The sequence below is a fragment of the Eptatretus burgeri genome, chromosome 5, assembly GCF_056783735.1.
Source record: "Eptatretus burgeri isolate ZD-2024b chromosome 5, Ebu_testis_v1, whole genome shotgun sequence".
Lineage (NCBI taxonomy): Eukaryota > Metazoa > Chordata > Myxini > Myxiniformes > Myxinidae > Eptatretus > Eptatretus burgeri.
Window position 1 is genome coordinate 117,291,396 of NC_140965.1, and position 16,809 is coordinate 117,308,204.

At 41.8% G+C, this 16,809-nt stretch overlaps 2 protein-coding genes across 11 annotated transcripts in view; one reads left to right on the forward strand and one right to left on the reverse strand.

The window, feature by feature from the left end:
* LOC147027228 (uncharacterized) overlaps positions 1 to 16,542 on the reverse strand; it is a 56,576-nt gene extending 40,034 nt beyond the window's left edge. The window contains exon 1 of one of the 2 annotated variants that reach the window (XR_015058742.1): positions 15,904 to 16,542. The gene's annotated coding sequence lies outside the window, so the exon portion shown is untranslated. The remainder of the gene's footprint in view (positions 1 to 15,903) is intronic. The other variant, XM_085883475.1, reaches the window with a different exon arrangement.
* The window catches only part of LOC147027227 (pro-neuregulin-1, membrane-bound isoform-like), a 1,384,261-nt gene that overhangs the window by 435,394 nt on the left and 932,058 nt on the right, over positions 1 to 16,809 (forward strand). The gene's annotated exons all lie outside the window — the stretch shown is intronic.

Consider the following 16,809-nt stretch of genomic DNA (forward strand, 5'->3'; position numbering starts at 1 on the left):
ATTTCGTTGAGTCGGCCGAATATATCGGCCAGGTAGGCGAGCATCATGACAAACTCTTCATTGTCGAAGTGGACATGGAGGTTGTTTTCGTTGTCTCACAGGAAGATTTCCACCTCAACCCAGAGTTCATACAGCCGAGAGAGGCATTTCCCCCTCGATAGCCAACGGACTTTGGTGTGGAACAGAAGTCCAACATGTTCCGCTCCCATTTCGTTGGCCAGGAGTTGGAAGAGCTGATGATTTTTGGCCTTCGCACAAATGAAGTTGATCACTTTGACCGCGACGTCCATGACTTCCAGCAAACGAGGTGGAAGAGTCTTTGACGCAAGAGCGTATCGGTGTAGCGAACAGTGGGAGGACGTTACATGGGGCCATTCGTTCTTCACGAGCGTGACGAACCCTCCTCTGACGCCGACCGTCGCTGGGGCACCATCAGTACAAATGTGCTTGAAATTCTGCCAACCGAGTCCATTTGCTTCAAAAAAAGAGTCCACAATAGCTTTGACATCTGCCGCTGTCATTGTGGTTGGTAGGGTATTGCAGAACAAGAACTCTTCCTTCATCTTTCCCTTTCTCTCGTAGCGAGCGAAGGCGATCAACTGGCTCTCCAGGGCGGTGTCGGTAGACTCGTCTAATTGAAGGCTAGCCTGGAGCGTGCTTTGTTTGATTTCGGAGCAAACTTGACGGCACACATCAGTGGCCATGTCGTCAATCCGTCTTCGGATCATGTCATTAGAGAGCGAAACTTGCTGGATCTTCTTTTTCGCCTCTGGTCCGATCATCAATTCCACCATTTTCTCTGTACATGGCTTGATAAGGTCCTCAGCAATAGTGTGCAGCTTCTTGCACTTCGCAATTCGGTATGCCACTTCGTAGCTGGATTGAAGAGCAGGTTTTTCTTCTGGCCAGAATCCAAATTTGGGAAGTCTCGCTTCACGGTCATATCATGATCGTTTCGCAGACAGAGCGTCGATATTATCTCCCTTCCTTCCGGGATGCATCTTGTCGCAATGGTTTGAAAGTTTGGAAGGACGTAGTGACGCATTTGACATCATGACCGAGCAATGCAGACATTGCACGCAGTCCACGCCATCTCGACTGACATTCGTCAATCCAAACTTGACAGAGCTGTCATTCCATTTTCGAACCTTTGACATCTGAGAAAAAAATTGAAAAAAAACAAAATTCTAACGTTTTTGTAAACATTGGTTTATTATGAATGCTCTGTGGGCTCCGCCTTCTCTTTTAAAATCGTGGTTAAACTCATCTACCCTTTTTACTTTGACACTATGACCGGAGACTCGTCACCTTAATTGCACATTACAAGCTTCTGCATTGTAAATCGCAGTTTTTCGGTGTCCGCTCATGGCCCCCCCGGTCGAAGGCCGATGGCCCCCTTGGGGGGCCAAGGGCCCCCGGTTGAGAAACGCTGAGCTAGATGTTCAGTCTACAATCATGTGGATCAAGTAAAATATCCTACGTTTGTCTTCCCGAGAGCTGCCATTATTGTTGTAACATCGACAAACATATCCTGCTTAAATGTTTTCTGTTGATCGCGGTCACATCGTACATTTATTCATTGTGACTGTGATTAAATTGAGGCTCCAACTACAAGTGGCTGAAATCACAGAGATCTCCCAGAAAAAAAAAAAAATTGTTAAAAGTGGGAGATTATGTGCGCATCCTTTACTGAATCGCCATGTTTTTGTTGACTTGATCGAACCTCATGGAAGAGCTAGAGCAGTATGAAAAGGGGGAAACACCAACCGCAGAGTCGGAGTACACATGGGGTGAAGTGGTAGTACACATAGCAGAGTCGGGAAGGGGGAGAAGTACGCATGGGGGTGAACAAGGGAAGGTTGAGAAGTACGCATGGGGGTGAACAAGGGAAGGTTGAGAAGTACACATTGGGGTGATCATTTTTGGCCCCATCTCTCAATGGTGAAGAATCACTTAAAAATTATTGCATTTGCATTCAGATCTTCACTAAAATCTAAATATTTTCTCCTTGTCAGAAGCATAACATGTCCATCAAATCTCATCTGAATCTGTCCATAACCTTTTGAGATATCCTGCTCAGTCAGAGACACAGACAGGGGTGAAAACGTAACGTTGTCTCATAGTAAAAATAAACATTTTCAATTCCGCAATTTTATACATGAAAACCACAATCATAAGTGTGGAAGAACTATATTATGATATTGTTATATGGAAGTGGTAGATGGTCGATTGATAGTTGGACCATGTCATTGCATAGGTTACATTCTGTCTTGTATCAGGATAAGTTGTCTTGTTAAACGTACACTGAGAAGGCAGTGAGTGTAAATTGTTAGACCCTTTAGAGTAAATTTGGTGTGCAAAACCTCCTGTAAAAGGTGAGGCTGGGTGAGTACAGAAGAAGCACTATGCAATTTCAAAAAAGGAAATAATCATGAACAGTGGCTGGCAGACACGTAAGCTATAGCGGTGAGGTCGGCTGCGGAGCCATGGAGGAAGGTGGAACACTTTTGTTCAGGGCTGCCCCACAAGCCAGAATGGCCCAGAAATGGTCCCACCCTCAAGCAGTGGGCGGTCAATTACAGGGACTCACTGTGCATGAGGGCGGTTTCATATTTCACGAGGGTTATGGAAGTGCCTGGTTCAGCAGTTGAGCTTTGCACATGTTGACGTCAACATCTCACTCTTTGCTTCACCCTCTGAGGAAGAGGTATTCCTCTCATCTTGCCTCCTTCATCGCCATTTCCACAACTCCATCGCTCCCTGAGTCGCACTTTGTCTGTGCAGCAGCAACGTGCATGACCACACCATTAAGGTGGAGCCTTAACCAGCTTGTGCTGGCCACAAGCCCTCATCTTTCCCCATTGTTCATTGTGTACAAGTCTGGTAAACAACACAATTAGGGGTTAGGCTTTATTTTTTTCCCCATAGTACACAAGTTTGGCTTTCCGTGCCTCAACTCCCATTTTTTTGTTTTTTAATCTTGAGATGTTTTCCTGCCTTTTGTCTTGCACACGTTGCTGCGCCGGGTTCGGCTGCCATTTAGGTGATCCTTGAGGAAGAGTCGTAAGATTGAACACAGTAACAAGAAACTCCAACAGCGTTTCTATCCTCTGCGGGGGTCTTATTCACCCAGCTCAGAGTGGTCTGTGTTAACAGACGCCTCTGACGCGACAATATCATTCTGTTTGTGTGTTTGTTTGTTTGTCTTATTTCTGTTACGCATTCCTGAATCGCTGGACGGAATGAGTTGAAAACTGTTGGCTGTACTCTGGGTGGTGCATCGGGAGGTTTTATGGAGTAAAGGGAATCGATAGTTCCTGTGATTCAAGGTCAGAGAAGCACTCCAATTTTGTATATGTAAATGTGTATCATATAGTTCTTCCTGGTGGAAGCATGCAATACAACGTAATAAAATGCATCATAGACATCGTAAAATAAAAAGTGACCGAAAGAACGAATCTGCCTGAAAGGATGGGTTCTTTGCTCATGTTGAAAAAAAAAACAAAAAGTAGTTATTATTGGACAATTGTGCATCTTCTTAAATGTCCATGTGAAGGATGTCAAACAAAACAATTCAAATAATTACAAAGTGATTAAATCGGATTTCATATCAGCAAAGAGCCTAACACATTATATGAGGACAGCAGAGCCAAACTCGAAATGAACTCTCCAAACCTACCTATGCATATTTCACCTGTCATGTCAAGAAACACAGGCGTTATTACCTCCGCCATCTGTGATGGACGGAGGTTATGTTTTCACCCCTGTCTGTTTGTTTGTTTATATGCAGGATATCTCAAAAATTTTGGACGGATTTTGATGAAAGTTGTTGGGCAGGATGGGTGTGTGAAAAGGATGAATTTATTAGATTTTGGTGAAGATGCTGATACTCCACTTTTAAAAATTATTCTGCACCTTTGAGAGATTGGGACCAAAAACGATACGTAGCATGATATCTCAAAAAGTTATCGATGGATTTTGGATGAAACTTGTTAGAAAGGTTGGACGTGTGGCAAGGAAGAATTGATTCAATTTTGGTCAAGATCTGGATCACAATCAGGATCCAATATTTTTTTAAGTGATTTTTCACCTTTGATTGATTGGGCTGGAATTATATATCGCACGATATCTCAAAATGTTATGGACGGAGTCTGACGAAATTTGGTGGATGAGTTGGTGAGATGAGAAGAACAAGCAGATTAGATTTTGGTTAAGGTCCGGATCCAGATCCAGCCTATCTGTGGAAAACTAAACGTAAACTGTTCAACCTGGCGGAGGTACGCGCTCTACCGAGTGCCCTTCTAGTTAACCTCCGCCATCGAAGATCGGAGGTTACTGTTTTCACCCCTTTCTGTTTGTTACTTACGAAATCTAAAGATTTCGTAAGTATATTGATGACTTCCGTTTCTGTTTGTTACTTACGAAATCTAAAGATTTCGTAAGTATATTGATGACTTCCGTTTCTGTTTGTTTGTTTGTTTGTTTGTATGCACGATAACTTGAGAACGGAAGAAGCTACCAATGTCAAATTACACCACGTGATTTAGGAGGGTGATGGCTAGTGCTGATTAGATTTTGGTCTAAATCGGTCAAAGGTCAAGGTCACAGTGAGGTCAAATATTCGATTTTTGATGGTTTGGTACAGATAACTCGAGAACAGAAGAAGCGACCAATGTCAAATTACACCACGTGATTCAGGAGGGTGATGGCAAGTGCTGATTAGATGTTGGTCAAAGGTCAAGGTCACAGTGAGGTCAAACATCCAAAAAATGATAACTCGAGAATGGAAGAAGCTACCAATGTCAAATTACACCACATTATTCAGGAGGGTAGTGGCTAGCGCTGATTAGATTTTGGTTAAAATCGGTCAAAGGTCAAGGTCATTGTGAGGTCAAACATCCAAAACATTCGATTTTAGATGGTTTGGTGCAGAATCATCATAGAAACTTCTGGTTTGCATCGCTACCTTCTCAAGAGACAGCTTTTATTAGACAAGGTCAGAGGTCAAGTTGATGATTTCGTAAGTACCCATCTATGACTGCTTGTTACGTACGAAATCTAAAGATTTCGTAAGTATATTAATGACTTCCATTTCTGTTTGTTTGTTTGTGGGCACGATAACTCGAGAACGGAAGAAGACACCAATGTCAAATTACACCACGTGATTCAGGAGGGTGATCGCTAGTGCTGATTAGATTTTGGTCAAAATCGGTCAAAGGTCAAGGTCACAGTGAGGTCAAATATTCGAATTTTGATGGTTTGGTACAGATAACTCGAGAACGGAAGAAGCTACCAATGTCAAATTAGACCATGTGATTCAGGAGGGTGGTGGCTAGCGCTGATTAGATTTTGGTCAAAATCGGTCAAAGGTCAAGGTCACAGTGAGGTCAAACATCCAAAACATTCGATTTTTGATGGTTTGGTGCAGAATCATCGTAGAAACTTCTGGTTTGCGTCGCTACATTCTCTCGAGACAGCTTTTATTCGACAAGGTCAGAGGTCAAGTTGACGATTTCGTAAGTACCAGTCTATGACTGCTTGTTTGTTTGTTTGTAGGCATGATAACTCGAGAACGGAAGAAGCTACCAATGTCAAATTGCACCACGTGATTCAGGAGGGTGATGACTAGTGCTGATTAGATTTTGGTCAAAATCAGTCAAAGGTCAAGGTCACAGTGAGGTCAAATATTAGATTTTTGATGGTTTGGTACAGATAACTCGAGAACGGAAGAAGCGACCAATGTCAAATTACACCATGTGATTCAGGAGGGTGATGGCTCGTGCTGATTAGATTTTGGTCAAAATCGGTCAAAGGTCAAGGTCACAGTGAGGTCAAACATCCAAAAAATGATAACTCGAGAATGGAAGAAGCTACCAATGTCAAATTACACCACGTGATTCAGGAGGGTGGTGGCTCGCGGTGATTAGATTTTGGTCAAAATCTATCAGAGGTCAAGGTCACAGTGAGGTCAAACATCCAAAACATTCGATTTTTGATGGTTTGGTGGAGAATCATCGTAGAAACTTCTGGTTTACGTCACTACCTTCTCAAGAGACAGCTTTTATGAGAGAAGGTCAGAGGTCAAGTTGACGATTTCGTAAGTACCAGTCTATGACTGCTTGTTTGTGTGTTTGTTTGTTTGTTTGTTTGTAGGCATGATAACTCGAGAACTAAAGAAGCTACCAATGTCAAATTACATCACGTGATTCAGGAGGGTGATGGCTAATGCTGATTAGATTTTGGTCAAAATCGGTCAAAGGTTAAGGTCACAGTGAGGTCAAATATTCGATTTTTGATGGTTTGGTACAGATAACTCGAGAATGGAAGAAGCTACCAATGTCAAATTACACGACGTGATTCAGGAGGGTGATCGCTAGTGCTGATTAGATTTTGGTCAAAATCGGTCAAAGGTCAAGGTCACAGTGAGGTCAAACATCCAAAAAATGATAACCCGAGAACGGAAGAAGCTACCAATGTCAAATTACACCTCGTGATTCAGGAGGGTGGTGGTTAGCGCTGAATATATTTTGGTCAAAATCGGTCAAAGGTCAAGGTCACAGTCAGGTCAAACATCCAAAACATTTGATTTTTGATGGTTTGGTACAGAATCATCGTGGAAACTTCTGGTTTGTGTCGCTACCTTCTCGAGAGACAGCTTTTATTCGACAAGGTCAGAGGTCAAGTTGACGATTTCGTAAGTACCAGTCTGACTGCTTGTTTGTTTGTTTGTTTGTTTGTGAACAGTATTACGGAAAAACTCTACGGATTTCGACGAAACTTGGTGGGGGGATTAGGTATCGTCCAAGGATCATGCCATTAGATTTTGGACTTGGTCCAAAATCCAATATGGCCGCTATGGCGCGCATTTTGAAAAAATATTTGAATTTTTTTTTTGCATTTCTACATGTTTTTAATGATTTCCAACCCCCCACCCCCCAAAAAAAAATTGAGAGAAAAAAAAATTTTGCAACTTTTTTTTCAACAAAATTTCGATATATATATTTTTTTGCATTTCTACATGTTATAAGTGATTTCCAACAAAAAACATGCCAAAATTATAATTGCGGCTGATTTTGGAACTTCAGGTGGATATACCCACGTAAAATCAATTTCTGTCTCAAGGAATCTAGTTATGACGAATGAATTGAGTCTGTAAAAGTTAAAAGTAAAAGGGAAAGTTGCAAACTATAACTCTGTGAGCACTGTTGACATCAAATTGAATGAATAGGATATCAGGTTCACTTGAGTGACCTAGCAGTATTGGCGGCGGAGGTTTTGCACTCTACTGAGTGCTCCCCCTCGAGTTAAAGTATGTAATCATGACATTTTCATTAACGCTTTACTCTCTGCTTTGATTCAATGTCTTCACAGTGTCGACCCTTACATCTGCCAACATGATAATCCACATTTTCATCTTCCTGTGTCTGTTAGGAATTGGTTCAAGGACATCTACAGTGGCCATGGGCCAGAGCCCCAGCTTAAAACTCAATGAAAACACACTGGGATTTCTTAGAACATCACCCGCGGGGTCGAATAAACAGACTCAAATTCCCCATTAAACTTGCACTTGCTGTGAAGGAGGACATAAAGAGTCCCATGATTGATCACCAAAGTTCAAAACCATCTTGTGATCGATTCTTATCAGATGCCGAAACAGTGTAATAATTACAGTCATGTGAAGATTCAATTGTTAATGAATGGAGAAAAAAGGTGTAATTAAATGAAAGCATTAGACCCCAAGCCTGGTGTTTGCTTAATGGTTCGGGTGGTGGGCTTGGGATCCTAAGATCCTGAGTTCAAACCCCACTTTGCTGTTGAATTAATACCAGGTGGGCTTGACTCTGCCTGTCATCCTTTTGAGGTCAGCAAAATGAGTGCCAGCTTGCTGGTATCCTGTGTCGGAGTGGCTTCCAGGGTTGTGCCCGATAGCCAAGGAGACTGCTTAGGGAGCACTAACACTCTGCACAGAGTATGGTCCCAATGGATGGATGGATTAGACCCCCCTCTCAGTTGGTCTCGAGAGACCTCACATGCGCCACAATGGCTATTGCTGCACGGATCCTGAGCAACAGAATGTGTTCCGTAAACATTATCCAATCTGCGGTCCACACAACAAGATCTCGACAGGCAGTTGGGATATTTGCAATTTAAAAAGTTTCTCCTCTAAATCTGATATCTGAACGAGGATGAAAAATACACCTCTTTGTGCCCATTGCTCAAGCTATCACATGATAAGGTCAAAATGTAATGTTCTCGTATCTATAAACACTGGAGTATTACCGATTCTGCCAAAGTTTGTCATGATCAGCAGAATCTATTTTTTGATATCCTGTGTACAGCCAGAAGAGCTTGTGTTGAAAAGAGAAAACAAAATGATGGAGTTATGTACTGTTCACCTAATTTGAAACTCTTATGTTGAGCTCATTTTTTAAACTTGAACACATATCACACACAATATAAGGATTTCAGGGACATCAGAATCCATTCACTTGAATTACAACTTACGATTAGACATTGGACATATCGACCCAATAATGGGATCTGATCCTCGGATTTACAGCGTCGCGCAACGTGGTTCAGTTTGGAGCACAAATTGGGCCAATACGGTATTTGTTCAGGAATAGATTATTTGAAATATCTATACCTCCCAAGAACCAGACGACCCATATGAGAACAGTAGTAAGTGTTGGTGGTATCTCATTGTGTATCAGATATATCTAATGTCCGTTGATAACTTTAAAAGGTAGAATGATTGTGTAATTAATCGCTGGAGGTGAAGTTCACCTACAAAGCTGTACACTTGTTACAGAGCAAATGCTGGCTGGACCAGTATATTAGTTTTAGTTGGTGAAATCCATATTCAAACATGCACCACCTACCAGTATATCTACTCAGTAAGCAGGTCTGACATTTCGACCAATAGCTAGTCTTCATCCAGTAATGAGGTCTAAAGTCCCAGGTAAAGGCTACTTCATGGGAGAAATGTCAGACCTGATCCCTGCCGATTGGGCAGCTATAATAGTTGCTGATACATTCCTAATTGAAAATCCATACTGCACCCATCCTTGTGCCACGATGGTTTGAATTGTTTTGAGAATCATGTTACAGGCTTCTAAATGATTACTTGTGATCCACCACGTGAATATTCCTCAATTATCGTTTTCCATGGCATCGTTGTACTTTCTTATTTGTACAAATTCTGTGGAATATTTATGATAGCATGGATTAACATTCCTCAACATATCTTACAGTGCTTAAGGAGTTTGTTCATTGTGCATCATATCTAGCTTAGGGACCCAGCTTGATGATGCAAACAGGTCTGATTAAACAAAGGAATGTTGGTAATTGCATTGTTCTTCTTCTCTGCCTTTAATAATGGGTGAGGTCCAACAGCGCCAAGCGCCTCCCCTGCCTGAGCCACAATACTCCGACACCTCCATCTGTCCTCAGCCAGCTCTCTCCACCCCCACCTTATTTATATCCCTCCTCACACAATCCTCCCATCTCAATCACGATCTATCTCTTTTCCTCCTTCCTTGCTCCCTCACCTATCCGCTCATTTTGCCATTCTCTCTTCCTCCATCCGCACCAAGCATCCAGCCCACTTCAACCGGCTTTTGGCAAGCTCATCTGCACACCAATCTGAGTTCATCCGTTCTCCTTCGATTCCGCTCTTCACTCGTGCAACCTCCTTTCCCAGTTGTTACCGCAATAAAAAAGTAAAACATGTACAATGTTTGAAAACAGAGAGCATTTGTACATTATAATCGTCAAGGGACAATGTGATTTGCTTATAATTGCTCGACGAATTCAATGTATAATTTGTGCCTTTGCACGTAATAAGAAATGCATATTTTAATGAATTTTTTTTTATAATTCATTTCCAGGAACAAATAGTAAACCGCTAATTTCATCATTCTGCTGTTTTCATCGTGCATTGAACTCGGTGGGAATGCAAAGCATGAAGCTTAATTATGATGACGAGATAATATGTGCATAATGAAGAAGTCCTTTTTTGCAATCAGTGAGAATATGAAAGTACATACCTTTAATTAATTGAAAATGTCAGCATCACGTACTGCTTTGGGCTTATATCTGGAGAAGCATCTATTAGTATAGCTGTGTTAATTATTCACACCTGCTGCTGAGACATCATTCGAAGTGTACAGACAACAGAAAATGAGTGAAAATCACAGAGGCACAGGTGATTGGAGTTTTTGACTGAAGGCAGACTCGTGTTGATATACTGGCTATAATGAGGTTTTAATCTGGATCCAACATGGTTGAGGAAATATATGTGTGGTTGCGATGAGGTGTAGAAGACAACGTCGCTCTCCAAGCTTTTTTTTCATTATTGTGTTCAATACACAAAAAGGTGTGCTTCTGATTACCCTTTTCAGGCATTACGAATCGTTGAATGTCGCTCTGTTGAGCACAAGGGATTAATGGGCATTATCTTTGATGTAATTGGAAAACTCAAGTTCTAACAATGTTTTTAATCATACTAGAAGAGCCAATTTTGTGTCTTTCTGTCTGCATGTCTGTGGCTGATGCATTCGGTCGTTACTTATCCAGTCTCAACCAAACTTGCCAGGGGGACGAAGGGTCTTACAACAAAGGTTGGAGCGACTTGGCTTCCCCCCTCCCCCTCACACCACCCACTCCCACTAGGGATTCCTCAGGTAGGACCGAAGTATGTTCTCAATGTAAATGTGTACTGTGTGGCGCCGCTCCCGGTGATGGTCGGAGAGGGTATTATGGGTTTTTTAGACCATTAGGAGTACCAACCCACCATTTAGGTTTTTTTCTTTTTTCTTCATTTTTTTTTTTTTACTGTCGATGTCTGAGCTGTATCTCGGAGCTTTCTGGGACTTTGGGAATGAACTTTTGCATCAAAAATGGGGAAAAAACAGGATGCGGTGTTCACATTTTTTGACCTTGGCCTAATTTCTAACACCATGACCCAATTATAGACCTTTCATCATTTTCACCATTACTCAACTAAGCATTGTCCGATCAGAACAAAATTGCCCTTTCTAGATAGCCAAGAGGAAGCCACATTTATGTTTAATTTACATCACACCCCTCCGGGTTAAAGGTCAAGGTCAAATGGTGGTCTGAAAAAGACATTGTCATCGCTCGATTTTGCCAATATGGAATCTCAAAGACTGCTTGGCCTTCCAAGATGTTCTTGCATCATAATAGTGTACCTGCACTGAAGTTGTGCACCTGGTGCTTGATTAGTGTCCTTGACCTACTTTTTTTGTATCATGACCGAATTAACAACCAATACCTTTTTGATCATATCTTGAATGATTTTCAGTGGTTCACATAACTCGTACTCAGGTACTCATGCAGGGTTAAAAAAACAACTAAAGTTGTTCTTCAAAGATGCTCTGAAAGCTCAAAAGCGTACCGGCACAACAAAGGCTTTTGATGGAAGGTTTTCTCATCCAGTGTAGATAAGATTGTTCCGTGTTAATTCTGATTTCCTGTGATTAAAATTTTTTAGTGTACACAATTAAGTTTATAAATTAGAATAATATCATTTATAAGCGATATGTTAAGTTTATAACTTTTAAGATTAAAAAAATAATGATAATAATCTCAGGAGAATGTGCCAGCGAAGAGGAAGAAGAGGCTCAGGAGCGTCCAGAACGAAAAGAAGAGTAGTTTGCGAGTGTCTCATCTGGAGACAACGTTCCGAGAGACCACTTACAGGGGAGTAAGATGCATACAAAGCTGAGAGGCACTTTAAAAATTGGAGTGGAGATTGGGAAAACAGACGAGCGTGCTTGAAGCTGATAAAAAATTATTATCATGGGTACCAAACCATTTCTGCTGGTACTCCTTGGAGAACTGAATTAAAAATTTTTCGTAAACCTCTGATAATTTTCCTTCGATTTTCATGATGTTGAATTTTATGGATAGATTGAAGATGAGGACACATTTTCTTAATTTGCACTTTATCCCTAAATGTTGAAGGTCAAAGTCGTATGGTGGATCAAAATGAAATCATGGAATCACGGGTTCCGGGGAAAGGTTACCTCTGGCAATTACTTTACGATCGCAGATATCGAGTTTCTTCATGAGTATGTTGTTTTGTCCCGTCCTTCTTCTTCATCCCAGATTATTTCTGGCCAGAAAACTTTAAAATCCTCCTCAAAACCTCTGCTGAAATCCTTGAAGTTTGTTCTCTATCTTTTCCATTATTTTCCATCACACGACACCGTACAAAACTTTCTCTTTCACCATCTGTGGTGTTGAACTTTGTATGGCTTGATCTAGATGGAAGCTTCATATTATGAATGTCTTGCATGAATTCCACCTTGAGCTCAAAATGAAAAAGATAAAATGAAAATTAGTAAAGGACTACATTTACTCACATTGCGGTCATGCTATGGTATAGGTGAACACTCTCTGGGGCGGTGCATTGCACCAACAGAAATCAATGGCACGAGTCAGAACTCGTGAGAGAATATACACATATATATATATATATATATATATATATATATATATATATATATATATATATATATATATATATATATATATATGCACCTCTGATGTTATAATTTTTAGATCCTCTTGGAGGATCACTGTCTTACTCACATTGATACGCCAATGTCTTACGCCAATGGAAATCGCCTAAAACATTATCTCCGAAACTCGGCAAGCTTTTGAATTCTGTTTGCGGGAATCGAACAGGGCATTAGCAGAGATTAATTACCGCATATATGATACATCACTATTATGTCATATCAATTTTTATGATGTCATTCCTATTTTTTTGTTTCACAGCCTAAAGTTTTCATCGAAACTTCCTGAAACTTGGCATATACTGTATATGTAAAAATGCCCTGCGCAGACAGTAACTATCTCTGATTTTGAAAATTCCTCATAGAAAAAAAGTTATGACGTCAAAATATGTCCTCGGATGAAAATGACCCAAAAAATTATCTCCGAGACTAGGCAAGCTTTTTGAATTCTGTTTGCGGGAATCAAGCCGGGCATTAGCACAGATAATTTAGCGCAAACCTGATACATCACAATGACGTCATATTCGTTTTTATGATGTCATGATTAAGAGGACGAGGATCTTAGCTTATTCGAGCTTGTTTTTTTAACATGTACATTATATATATATATATATATATATATTGTTGCGGATTCGCGCCCGCCGGCGTGCGAACGGCCACGTAACTCGAATCGCGGCACGTCGCCCACCGGACGGACAATCCAGTCGTGACCCTCTCAGACTAACGCCGGGAACCAGTCACGGGTGGACCTTTCGGTCTCACCACGATCATGCCAATCGGCCCCCGCGTGGGATAGGGTTGATCGCCAAATTCGACCTACCTAAGTACCCACACGGAGGGTAGACCGGGCCGCAGGTCGACTTCGGACACGGGCCACTTTAAGCGGCCCGTTCCATACTATCGGGATAACCGAGCGGTGTTATTCGTCGGCCTCGACGGTTCGATTAATTATCGGGCGTTTTAGCCCACGACCAACCCTTTACGTGAAGCAAGATGGAGATTCAATAGAGGAAAAGACGAAGCGAAGCGGGAAAACAGTTCAACATGAAGCACATTTATTTCGCGATGAACGGAAAGCACACATATACAATTCCACCAAAAGCACATGTAAAAGAAGAAGACAATGCAATATTACACAAAAAGCAAATGCAACAATGCAGATCTATCCGACTACCGGGCACACGGCAACACTTATACAATTTTACTTCACAGACGGCGCCGACAACACATATTCCCAAAGCAAAAGAAAAGAGAACCACCCTCCAGGATGAGGGGGGTAGGCGGGCCTGGGGCCGAGACCGTGTCGGGCCTACCCGTCTGATGATGAGACGCGGAGCGGCGGTGGTGCCTCAACTCCGCGAGCCTCGCGGACAGTGTCTGGTAGGGGGTGGGAAGGGGGCCCCCTTTGTCGCACTATCTCAGCGCGGGGGGAAACAGGAGGGGGTTGCTGATGCTCGGGGGAAGGAGGATATCACCCTGTCTCGGGTCCCGCAGCGAGCGTCTCCTCCTCCACCTCGGTCGCGTTGCTGGCCTCTCCCTGTGCAGCTCCCGGCACCGACGCGAGCACCCCCTCGTCCGCCTTCGCCGCCGTCACCTCTCCACAGCTCCGTCCTCTTCACTCTGACTAGTACCACTTCTTTCCAGCTCCACCGACGACTCTCTTGAACTCCGCACACTTGAACTCAACTTCCAACTGAACTCTTTCTTGACTGACGAACGCAGCTGTTTATATAAGCCCCGTGGCTTCGCTCTTTCACCCTTGACCCTTTTCCTCCGACCCTTCACCTGGCTCCCCATTGGCCCGAGGAAAAGTGGGCGTGAATGCTTTTTGATCCATGAATTTGCATATAGCGACCGCCCTCCAACGCCCTGGAGGCGGGGCCAAATCGCCCCTCGCTCACCGATTGGACGGAACAAAAGTGGGCGTGAGTCGTTTTTGATCCGTTTTCTGCGGAAAGTCTGTGATGTTTTTGAACACGCTGCTCGGTGCGCGCCCCGCACGAGTCCAGCATCGGCGCCCACGAGTGGCGCGAGATGGTGTGGATGAGATGGTGGCGAGTTGTGACGGTAAAGGTCGTGGCGGTTGTGGTGAAGCGGCGTTGTGGTTGGTGGTTGTTGTTGTGAAGCGCGTTTTGGTTGGTGGTTGTTGTTGTGATGGCTGTTGAGACGTGGTTGGTGGTGGTAATAATGGCGGCTGGTCCAAAATAAAGATAGTAAAAGAAAAACAGCTATCCTGAAGAGTCGCAGCCCGACTGATTGACATTTATTCCCTCTAGACAACGGGTTTGGGCCTAACTACACATATACTTACCGAGATATCTCACCTAAGGGACCTGAATGGTGGTTTGTGAATTTCGTCAACCACAACAATATATATATATGTATTTATGATTTTTACATATATTTATATATGATTTTTACATATATATATATATATATATATATATATATATATATATATATATATGGATATATATATATATATATGGATATATATATATATATATATATATATATATATATATATATTTATTTATATTTAACTCGTACATAGATATATATTTAACTCGTTACACTCCACATGTTTCAATATGTATGTATGTATATATATATATATATATATATATATATATATATATATATATATATATATATATATATATATATATATATAATATCGAAACATGTGGAGTGTAACGAGCACTCTGCCGATCTCCATTGGACATAGTCCTACACCAAAGCGTCATCTCCAACCCAGAGGCCTTGGCCCGGAGACTGTCAAATAGTTAAAGATTACATGGTCAACATCAAATAAACATCAAACAGAGCTACCTATCCGAATTTCAGACTTGTTTGTCCTCATCAGGATGACATACCGATAAATATCTAACCAAACGATGACCACATTCATCGTTTATACATCAGACGCACCTCCTGACTGTTATGGTGAGCATCGCTGTGGATTATGTCTCACACGGTAAAACCGCATCATCCGCAAAGAACAACCGGAGAGCAGGAATACCCGCTAGTATCTTCAATCTGGAATGTTCTGTGCATGGCAGGTTTGTCACATGAAAATTCTCATACTGCAATCTCCATTGTATTCATTCAAACCATTAAAAAATAAAATATTTAATCGTACATTTTCCATTCTGTCATTTATTTTGAAGGTGGCTTTTCCAAAGAACCATGAATACTTGAGAAAATAACTCAAACAGGATGCAATTTTACAGAGGAGCACGAAGCAAATAAAACATGGTTTATAAAAGTGATAAATAAATCTTTCCAAATGAATCAAATAAAGGCTGATTCATGTGGTTATATGAGAGGGGAAGGAAATTGGACCATACTCTGTACAAACCCTCAGTCCTGCTGAAGCAATCTTCTGGGCTCTTGGGCACAATCCTGGATGGGTCGCCACTCCGACGCAGGAGACTCCAATGGCTCGATCATCCCAGCAAGCTGGTACTCATTTTGCCGACCTCGGAAGGATGACAGGCAGAGTAAACCCCACCTGGTTTTAGTTCAATGGCTGAGCAAGATTTGAACTCAGGACCCTCAGATCCCAAGCCCACAACCCTAACCATTAAGCCAACACGAGGCATGGAAGGAAATATTTACCCAAAATTAGCACCATGCAGAATCAGAGACTTCAGAGTAGAGAAACTTAAAGTTGTGAAATCTTGTATTGGCATCCTTGTTGAGTTCCATCGATCGTGAATTACCCTGCCAAGGAAAAAGCAAAATGCTCTATACTGGGGATAAAATAAGAGCACTTTGCAAATTTGTCAGCGAGGAAGAAAAACTCCTTTATTCAGCAGGAATATAGTCCAGACTACAGGCACAATAGGCCATTAAGCCTAAATGCTCTCAGCAGGTCATGTGATTTATTTGTCCTTTAACTCAAACGCCACTGGCTGCCAATCTCAAAAGGAGACTTTCCATCCTTATTTTTAACGTTTGTCTGAGCTTTAGTGCATTTTCAAATGACTCAATGTCACTCCACAAACATTGACTACTCTTTGTACGAGTTAAATTTTATTTATTTATTTCTCCACCTTATTCACATAGTTGACACAAGGGTGTATATTTCATGACTCAATGTTCACTCGTGCACCATCCTGCGAAGTGATGCTTCACTTTTAATACCTTGAAACTCCCTTATCCTGCACTGATATCAAGTTCCTATAATTTAAGTTTATAGTTCCTATAATTTAATTTAAGTTCCTAACACCAACATTATGCAATTTAATTGAGTTGGACTGTA